Genomic DNA, 11,765 nt, shown 5'->3' with positions numbered 1-11,765 from the left:
TCAAACGTCAATATGGCGGCCAGAAAATCAAAAAAATTTAGATTTTTGTTCACATTTCCCTCAAAGCCCCCCAATACACAACATAAATAGCTTCAATGGTCTTAGAGTTCCTTAGAAGGAAAAAGAAAGTTTGCAGAGTTTTAATTTTTATGGTTTTCAAAAATTCAACTTATTTTTTTTTTGTTTTTTTTTTTGTAATTTTGCAGACCTTTCTTCCTTTTAAGGAACTCTAGTAAGCCCGTGAGCAGTGCGCGCATCCACTCCGCAAGACCTGAGTTCAAGCCCTTAATATAACTCTAGTAGGGAAGCGTTTAATGATCAGTGTTTAAAAACAGTCCTTTTTGGACTTTAAAGAAAAATTTATTCTGTGTAGCTTTAATTAGCAGTGCATAATATTTTTAAATATAATTAAAAACCTATTTTCTAGTGGGATAAACTAGCTTTAAAATTGTAATAACTAAAAGGGATTTCGTTGCGCCTATTATGAAAGAGTTAAGGAGTAAAATACACATCAAAGAAGAATATGGAGGAAAAATTGGCAGGCAGAAAATCGTTGTACTTTTAAGTATGTAATGAAGTATGAAAACTGGCTAGCGGGTGTCACCCAAACGAACTACGGGGGGGGGGAGGGAGGGGGTTACCAACAAAACCCTTAGACGAGTGCTTGACCTGCACACGGAAGATAATGCTGGCACATGCTATTGAAACTAAAGCCATAGTCATCAATGCTGAATCCAAAATAAAGTTCCAGCTTTTTGCGCAGAATTCTGTGATATACGTACGAGTGGGAATAGTGTATAGAAAAATTGTAGCTGCATACCCAAAAAGCCTTTCTACATACCATCACATCATTGCAGTACTTCTTCCTCATTTTCGGCAAAACTGTGCACACAATGCAATTTCAAAATATATATAATAAAGATGGCAAAGTTATCCCAAAGCTCATAACATCCATTATTGTGTGCTTACTCAAAAACCAATGCATTTTAAGCAACACATTCACTTTTGTGTGAGCCGAAAATTGTCCATGTCCAAAATAACAAGTAACCGCCAATCGTACGTGACTTATTTTAAAATCTAGTAAATTTCTTTCAATGCAAAGTTAACAGCACTTAGTTGATTAGGGTGGGCGACAAAAACAGCCATCTACTTGAAAAATACAAACATATTTATGTACATAGTGTAAGCAAAATTTGACAGTCTGCAAAAATCATCATTGCATTTTGTCTACAACAGCACATCTTTCGCATTTGTCTGTCGAATAGCATTAAACAGCATTTGTGGTATAGAAGTGACCACAAAGTAACACCTACATATACTTTCTGATATAAATAAATACGTACTCGTGCATACTGGCATATGTACGTACATATGTAAATACGGCTTTTCGTTGCCACAGCACCCAATCAAGCTTAAAAGTTGTAAAATTACCAATAAAGAGTTGATTTGCCTATGAAGTAGTCAGATACTACTTGCCTGAATGCTTACTATGCCACACAAGTAGTTGGAAAAGTGGCTGGCGTTTATCTTATATTGGCAGCAATTCTGTCAACTTTATTTACAGTTAAAGTTTGGTCTCCACTTACATACATATGTATGTATATATGTACATAGTAGCCAATGTCTATTTACTTGTACTCTACAAACATATGTATGTATGTATGTTTGTAGCAATTTCTACCGCAAAGAATGCATGCAACATCAGCTCCTTTGATTGCAGGCTATCACAATTACATACATATGTGTCGGTGGTCGTATTTGCATACATACAAACAAACAGATGGAGAAACTCACATGGCAGCAAATGATCACCAACACTGAGCTTAGTTACATACCTCTCCTACATCCAACAAAGTAAAATTTTCAATCAAGTCAGGGCAAACAGAAGCCTATTTATAAGGCAGTGTAGCTATCCGAAAGTGTGCATATTCTAGTAAGAGTATGCAGATGATACATGCATATATATGTACATAAGGGCGGGTCGAATTTTTTCTCAACTTTGTTGCGGTGACCGGCGTATTCTACTGGCAATTATGAACAAAAAGTCGAGCCTCCTTATTCTAAATTTAATTATTAATTCATAACCAATTTTGACTTCAAAAATAGGAGGAGGTTATCAATTCGTCGGATTTTTTTTTTATGTATGTTACCACATCACTTTGGACCATGGTACCTCAGCGGTGGTCCCATACTAATTTGCTTTAGATGCGGTCATTGGATCATAATGAAATTAACGATAATCTTAAATTTTTATATGATAACTGAAATCGCTTTTGTTTTTTGCTTAAAAATTACTTGTTTTTAACCGACTTCGAAGTGGGTATCAAACTAAAGTAGCGTAAGAAATACTATTTTTTAAGACATTTTTGAAAAGGGTTGCCACTTTCTTAAAAAATGTAATTCAATTAAATTGATAAGAAAAAATTAAATGTTATAATACGGGTGTCAAGCCAAAGTGGTTTAAGAAAGCTTAATTTCTACATATTTTTTAAACAAGTTTTTCCACTGTTTGAAAAATTTAATTCAATAAGCGGCATTTTTAAAGTAGCTTTTAGATTTTATTTTATTTATCTATTTATTTTATAAACATGTTAACAATTTATTTTCACCAATTTATCAAAAACTCTTTGATCCATATATTTTTAAAAAGGGTTGCCACTGATATAAATATAATGAGATAATTTTTATATTGATGACTTTAGTAATAAGTATAGTTTAAATACAAATTATGAAATGTTTACGAAATGAAAAGTATTAAAACAGCTACTAATGCAAATGTAAGAAATAATAAAAATTACAAAAACAAAATATTTAATTATCAAATGAAATCTGTTTAAAAAGACCTACTATTCGGGTCCAGTGAAAGCATTTTCGTAGATTTCACGAAAAATCGCACTACGGTGGATTCAGCGATAGCCCTGATTATTGTCGCATCAATTAAATTTATAAAACTAAATAATTTCGTTCAGGGTCGCCACAGCCTTGCCACGCACCATCATTTAATAGCACGGACTCTACTAATATTGGTGCGGCAAATGTTAAAACTATTTTGGATACATTTGTGCTGATAACAAGTCCGTAGGTCTAAGCGTCAACTCAAGCAAGGTGGAGCTTGTCCTCTTTACGAGAAGGTATATAATTGCCGGCGGTTATTCCACCGGAGCTAAACGGCGTCCGGTTAAATCGTTCTAGGCGTTATTTTAAATAGATAAGAAGCTGAACCGCAAGTACAATATAATTCAGCGTTATGAGAAGCCCTCTATACTTGCAAAAGAGCCATAAACAAAAAATGGGGCATTTTGTCTTCGGATTTGTCGATGGATATTTATAACAGCAGATGGCAGCGCTGGTTGCTCTTCATTTATTAGGGGTATCCCAATGGCAGCCTAAAGCCCAGGGACATCCTTTTGTATTAAATAAATTTGCATGTTAGTGTTGGTCGATTTTTCCGACTGGGTGGTAAGATGATTTATTTTGGAACGAATTTCCATCATCCCTGGTCACGTCTTGTTTTGGAGACAAACCGGTATCGGCTTTATGCCATCTTCAGTGTCATTTTTCGTAGACTTCATTCCGTACAGTACAGACCGTTGTGCTTCGATATCGGTTCCGGAAACAATTTTGGTACATGAATTCCAAGCAGGGAGGTATGAAAATAAGATATTAACACTCTCATTTTCTTAAGAAATCCTCCTCTGAAAATTTCGTTTAGGTTACCAGACTACTGCAGCGTATTCCAAGCTGAAGTTTCCGCTATCATGAAGGCCGCTGAGAATCTTGGAACTAAATTGATGTGAAGAGACGTCTTGTCTTCAGTTTTAGTGGCAGCCAGGCGGCAATGAAAGCACTGAGCTCTTTCATGTTTTTTAAGATGCCTGATAAGATTCATCAGTGATACGAAGTGGTTCAATTGGAAGAATAATTGCACGGTGTCAAACTGTGGTAACACAATAAGCCTTCTCTATATGGTCTAAGCGTACTGTTTCATTTAACAGTATTAATTTGACTAATTTTTGACTGTAGTTAAGTAATGTACATCAATTAGTTAATCAATGGTTAAAAACATCTGTTTTTATATTAGTTAACTAATTACCGGGGAAATGGGCCTATATAACTTAAGTATGTACCTGATTATTCTGAGTTGTGTCGTTATTTCAGAGAGGACCACCGATATATATCCAGAGCCAATATTTAATGATGTTTTCTTTTCTTGTACTATTCTGCTCATCAAGGTTTTCTTATAGCTATCAGCTTCATTCGATTACATCCAATGTAAACAATGACAGGCAAAAGGGCAGGCTTTAGTTTGATTACTGCCATAATCAACAATGTACTCCATGGTTGTCAATTCCACAGTTGCAGCAGTTGCTTTAAAAATACAACTATGCAAATATATGTACATTCATACACAAGTTTGGTATATGTACCATTGTTAACTGTTCAAGCATGACACCTGCATCAGACCTTAATATGGGAAGGAAAATAAAGCGCAGTCATATGTACACAGTAGGCAAAAACTAATCAGTATGCAATTCGACTTAATGTACTCAGGTCTGTTGAAATTGGAAAATTCTTTAAAATATTCCTTCAAAATTCATAACAACGAGGCTACGCTGGAGCAGGAATACTTAGTGTTTTAGTATGTCTGCATTAATTTATAAAGTTGTTTGTTGATTTTAATTTTGTATATAAAATGTTATGGCAAATGTATACGTTTTACCAGGGTGGTCTTCGTTATATTATAAAAATATTAATATTAATTTACGGTATGTATGTATATAAATATATGTATATATTTAGTGAGAAAAACAACTTTATCTTCTAAAGCTATTTTTAACCGCATGCACTCGTTAATTGTTGTACCATCAGCAACAACAACGTAAATATTGAAAAAGATGACAATTACAGAGAAAATAAAATTTGTTGTGACAGCTGCGTTACTAAAAATAGCACGCCACAAGCACATACATACATACATACCTGCATACTTTCATATATGTATGTATGTTTGTAGAAGCGATATTGATATTGTTACGTATACGCCATGTAGACAAATAGCCGGATAAATATTATGTCAAAACACATAAACAAACCGGCTGCTGCCGACAGGAGCAGTATGACAAAATGAGCGATGTTAGCTGTGCGCAAACTCACCAAAATGAGTTCATAACGCAAAAGTAGTGAGCAAGAAAATGTTTAAAAGAAAGAAGGAACTACAAAAGGAGAGGCACAGTCCTTAATATAAATACGTATAAACATATGTATGTATGTAAATATGCACTGCAGCGAATGTAGCGCAGAATAAGAATGAAGAATTGATGGAGAGTGTGCTGATGTTGATTTTATGCTAAGGCGAAGTGAGTAATATTTGCCGATTCGTAAACCTATTTCGCCTGCAGGCCATAATAATGTGTTGTGTGTTTTTCCTTTTAGCTTTAACTGCAAATTGAGTCTTTGTAATGAAAGAGTCGATGATGTGCTATGAAGAGAAGTGGTGCAATAGATAGTTAGCAACGCTGATTTTTATTTATTTGGGAAAAATAAGAATTATTAATAAAAAAAAAAAACTTTTAATATTTTTTGCTTAATATGAGGCGTTCATTAAAATAAGAGATCAATTTCAATATACCGTCGAAATCGAAAAGTCCAAAAAAAAAAAAAAAAAATTAAGTACAAAGCGCTTTGAAATATTTCAAGTGGCTTTAAAAATCTTGCATAGCTGAAAATGTTACAATGCGCTTCGAAAAAAGTTTAAAAATCTAGATGCAAATCCATGCAAAAGCCAAAAAAAAATTCTTAATATCCCTAGGAGATCCAGAAAAGTCTCGAAAACAACCCAAATAAATCGCGACTCATTGCACTTTTATAAATGTTTATGAAACCAAAAGTAAAAATAAATGATTAATATGTATTTGCTAAAAAGAAAACAAAAATTGCACCTAACTTTTTTAATCCCTTCAAAATATCAAAGTTCAAAATTCATGGGCTTTTGTTGCTAAACTTTTTTTAAGTTGCTCTTTTAGCTATGAAAATATTAGGGGCTATCATTGACCGCAGCCATGTATCCATAAATTATCAATTTCAATAATTTAAGTTATTTCAGGATATACATTTAATACTAAATAAAAAAAAAAAACTAATAGTAGTCAACTTATTTAATTTTGTATGAAAGATCGGTTTATTTACGGGGTTTATGCGGTTACAAGGCATTTACACATTTCTATGAATACCCATACTTTATTTTTTTTTTGGAAGTTTATTGCATGCCTTTTTCAAGTTGGAAAAAAAAATTTAAAAGTTTGCTTATGATGAACATTTTTAGAGGCTCTCAAGAAAAAGGAAAAATTCATATAAAATGACGCACAAGATATGGAAAAGAAATTTTCTTCTATCAAAGATTCTTAAGTCGGTATGCAGTTCTCAAGAAGAAACTGCTCCTATATTTATTTCTTAAACAAAATTTACAGCAGCAGCAAACTAATTTTTTAAAGCAATAGGAAAAAAATGTTTTCGAATTTTTCTTGAGAACTTCAGGCCACCCTTAAGTTGGGAAGAGTTTTCGAAAATAGCCTCTTTAAACTTCAACTGAGTTGAGTGAAATTGGAAATCACTTGAATGTATGCGATGGAAATGGTGAACCGATCCCTATTCTTCCTCAGAACTTTTTCTAATTTTTGCGTTTTTTTATTGGATATAAAAATTAAAAAAAAAATTAATAATAAAGAATAAGACAATTTTGTGAGCTAAGCATAAAGACCCAACTATTCGTCGTAGTGAGTCTATACTACTTTCCAGGCACTATTCGTTCAAAATAGTCTATAGCTATAAAATTTGGTATAAAAATACGCATATATGTTTTTTATTTTTTTTTTTTTACATAATACTTATTATGAAATCATTTTCTATGAGTAATAATCCTTTTGATTTCCTATGCACCCCATTACTTCATTAAGAAAATCTGTGTAAGGTTATATCAATTTGTTTCTATACATATGTATGTATGTGTACATTAGGGTGGTCCAAAACAGTAAAGTCGGAATTGCAATGCTCTCACCCCCTAGGATTGTTCTATATCGACCAAAGTATACCCTATTTTTTTATTTTGAGATCAAAAAATATTTAGAAGTCGCTCTAAGCGCTCAATATTTTTTTGAGCGACCTCTAAATATTTGTTGATTTCAAAATAACAAAATAAGGGTAAATTTTTTCCATATAGAACAATCCTAGAGGGTGAGAGCATAAAAATTCCAACTCCACATGCATTTTTTTTTTACCACCCTAGTGTACATGCATACATATATCCCCGCAAAAGCTTTATAAAATCAAATCAAACGCATCACTTCCCACCTTCACAACAGTGATTGTTCTAGTAGGAATGTTTACAAAATGATAACTGACAAACATATCGAGCCCTAACCGCCAAAATAACGTAAGCGACATTTTTTTCAAAATTTTATTTTTGATGCAGAAATATTCCTCGGGCATCTAGATGTATTTCTGCATCGAAAAGAAAATTTTGAAAAAAATGGCGCTTACGTTATTTTGGCGGTTAGGGCTCGATATGTAAATGTGACAAGTGTGTGAAAGTTGAACTTTTTCGAAAGAAACATCCACATAAATCTACTCACTTTCGCATCCTCTCAATCAATGTAATCGTGTTCAAAGTGTATTCGTATGTATGTATGTATGTGAAGACGATTAAGTATTTGATTACAAACATGACACACCAAGGTATGCATGGAAGGAAGCGTGTCTGGGAAAAAGCGTCGCATTTGTAGCAGTCTATCAAGTTGCGATCTACGGCAGCTGGCTTTTAGAGACAAATGGCGCTAGTATGAAGCACTTCACAATACACTTACACTTACAGAGTAAATGGCATCTCAAACATATGTACTTCAAAGTTAAAGTTGACTTTGTTGTTATTCTATGTATACTCGTAGGGATACATATATTTTTGGCTGTGCGTGTGTATGCCGCCGGACATTTTGTCACCAACTCTTGGCACTTGTCTCGATTGCTTCGCAAAGTTTTTTTAGTTCATTTATTTTTGATACTCACGTGCCTGTATGGGTTTTAAGTGACTTTGTTGTGCAACAAATAAACAAAATCGTTTGGTAAAAAGTTTGCTCAAAGACATAAGGTCTAGGATAAGCGCTGGCGTTATGCGTGAGAGGTGTGAGGTGATTGCTACATATGTATACATATATTGATTTTGTTATGTCTGGAAATATGTATTAGGAAAAAAAGGTAAGCTGCGTGAAATTTGAAAATAATGATGCTGATACGTGTCTTTTCAGTTTTGAATTTGCTTTAAGTTTCTAGACTTTAAGGGTTATTTTCAACTATTAAGAAAAGTCATACGAAATATTTTCATAATTTCAGTTAGTTAAAAAGTGCTTTGCCTTTGCTGTAAATATTCTTCAAGAAATAAATATTCTAGCATTTTTTTCTTGAGAGCTGCAAACTGATTTACATAAATAAAAAATTTGTATAGGAGAAAATTTCATTTCCATTTCTTGTGCGTCATTTTATATGAATTTTTCGTTCTTCTTGAGAGCAAATAATAGCAAAATTATGAATCATTATGCTCTAAAAATAATCTGTGTAAAAGATGACAATTTTTCGTCAATATCTTAGGTTCGCCCAAGTCCATCAAAGTTCAAGTACTAAAAACAAAAAATTTTCTTAGCTTACTTCGATTCCCTACAAAAAAGTTCCATATACCATATTATGTAGGACTAATACTTTCGGAAATACCTGCAATTTTAGTAAAAAAATGTATTAATTAATGTATTTATTAATTTTTAATTTTTGAGCACATTGAACTTTGATGCTCTTGGGCGAGCCCAAGATATTGACCAAAACTTCTCATCTTTCACACAGTTTATTTTTAGAGCACAATGAACCATATTTTTGCTATTCAAATTTTTAAAAAGCAGATTTTCGGCCCACGCTAAATTACATCACCAAATCTATGACAAATTTCGTTTACTTTATAATTTGAAATTTTAATGCCTTACCTAACTAATAAGAACTTACTTAAATTGCACAGAAACTATTATCAGCCCTACTTAGTCCTGGAACTGGACTTATTAATGTCACTGTTAAATTCCTCTCTTGAATTCACTGCTCAAATATTTTCTATAATTGTATGTACTATATAAACACAGAACCCACTCCACTTGCATTTCACCATTACCACAGAATGCATCAGCAAGCAAGCTTAAATGATGTGTTGCATGCAACAATAATAGCTGTCATTGCAACGTAAGCCGCACGCACGCACGCACGCATACACAGCTAGGCTTATCACCGAGCTGCTGCAGCAACATCATCAGACAAACTAGTCAAAACAACAAGTCGACAAATGAACAAATGCCAACATCTTACATAAACAAGCATGAGCTTGTGCACACATACATACATACATACATACATACATATTGTCTTATTTGTTTGCGCATATCACTTCGTTGTTAAATCTTATTACTACCAGCAAACTTTTATTGTTGTCAACACATCACTGATATGACACTGATGAAGGCATGCGTGTTTGAACATGCATATGCATGTGTGCATGTGTCTGGTGAATTATGATGCAAGTTCTCGCGCAGGCAACAGACACTTTCTGTCGCACAAACACACGCGTTCCCTCCCGCAAGAGCAGGTGCAGCACAGGTTGTAAACAATTTAAGTGTTGTTGTGCGACTGGCGACGGCTGCTGGTTGTTTCTGCACTAATTGCAGCGCCGCGCACAAAAGATAGTATGTATGTATGTATGTACAATAGCAGCGAGACACACCGGTGTGTAAAGATTTGTTAATTCTGTTGAGGTTGTTGTTGTTGTTGTTGTGGTTTTAGTTGTTGAAGCGCAGCAGCTCTCTCTCGTTATCTGTTTTTGTGTATTGTTGCACATTCGCTTTGAATTTGTATGCGGCTTGTGGCACCATATATATGTATAAAGCATATTCGCTTGGTCGCTTGCAGCAGCTGCTTTGTTCACCTGGCAACGCTGTTATGGAAGAATAACAAAGGTTGATGTTGTGTTAGCCGCTGTGCTGATAATAAAATAAAAAGAATATGCGCCAAAATATTGTTGGAAATGCTGCTTGTCTGCACCACTACTACACTCTTGACAGCACAGATTTTATAGCTACTAATCCTAGTGTGTTTCTATTCTTATTATCTACTTTTTCTCAAGCAATATTGCAGCCAGTAAGTGCCCTCTGCTAAACAAAATATGCATTACATATGACATCACTTTCAGTGCTTCTTTCGCTTTGTACTAGTGAAATGTTAGACGTGACTTGGCAAGTACGCAATTTCATTTCCAAATATGTTAACAAATGTCCATCAAAACTCATTTAAAACTACCAAACCAACAATGAGAAAAATGTTTTGTATTTTTGTAGAAAAATAACACTGGCACTGATCTCTAAGTTCGTATACCCAAATATGTATGTATGTATGTAATACGTATTTTTCCAAATATTCATTCTCGTTTGTATTATCATTTTTTTCGCTTGCTAAAAACGCTATCAATCTGCAATGTCACTCAACTGCAACACCAAAGAGTAGCGTCTTTCCGGCGAACAAATATATAGAGGACTAGCAAACGGCATGGACAGACAGACAAACAGACAAACAAAGGAAGCATAGAGTTTCTACATGCTGACGTTGATGAAACTTTTTGTTGGCTAAACAAATCATTACAACACACTGTCACAACTCCAAGGCCGCGCGCGCTGCGCTCCACCACCACTTGAATGACTGACACACACACAGAGTCGTTACGAGTGAAGCACTTTTGTCATGTATGAGTGTGGTGAGACCTTGCTGCAACATTTGATTGTATTTTATCTTAGTTGCAAGCTGATTTGCCGTTTTTGTTGCCCTAGAAACGGAACTTGACTTACTAGTGACTAGTACTACAGTGATACGCTTAACTTTGCAAACGCAGGAAGAAATAGTTGTGCAGACATGCACGTAGGTACCTATGTATATGTATGAAAACATACATACTTGTGTGCAAATTTCCTGTCCATATTATATAAGAGCATTTGAAAAGTTTTCACTACATCGAGCATGATGTGCTGCTTTCCAGTTGTTTTGTTGATCCTAATAACCTTGACTCATTTCAATGGATTATCTCCGCTTTGTCGTTTAGTTGGCCTCCCTACCTTGAGCGTTGTGCTGAAACACTTCTTTGCTTTGCCATTCATTCCTTTTTACAACGCATTCATTGACTATTTACTCAAGGTTGTTGCCACACACAACAGCAGGTGTCTGGAAAGTGCCTCACAAAGAAAATAATTCAATTTTCAATGTTGAATGTTGAATGTGCTGCGTATAAAAGAAATCAAGATTTTCACTCGTTTCTCATAAATGAATTTTTAAATCACAAAGTGATGGAATGTACATAGTAAATGGCGTGAAAATTGTTGTGCACAGATTTGAAGATATGAGTAGTTTATATGTTTTTAGTTTGCTAAGGTTCTATCTTTTGAAGTGAAACTTCTTTGCGCTCGGTTGGGTGTAAAATGCAAACTTCGATGTAACGAAAGAGCGACACGAGCGTTGAGTTTTATATAATTCGAAATTCCAATAGAACGAAAAAAAGGCAAGGGATGATCGGGGTGATTAAGAATTGGATTAGGAGTACAGTTAAGGTTAAGATTGAGATTAAGATTAAATTTTAAATTAAAATCAAAATTAAAATTAAAATTAAAATTAAAATTAAAATTAAAATTAAAATTAAAATTAAA

This window comes from Rhagoletis zephyria, unplaced genomic scaffold, assembly GCF_001687245.7.
Source record: "Rhagoletis zephyria isolate East Lansing unplaced genomic scaffold, Rhagoletis_zephyria_1.1 Rzeph_scaffold_02103, whole genome shotgun sequence".
Classification (NCBI taxonomy): Eukaryota; Metazoa; Arthropoda; class Insecta; order Diptera; family Tephritidae; genus Rhagoletis; species Rhagoletis zephyria.
Note: the sequence above shows the minus strand (reverse complement) of the source record.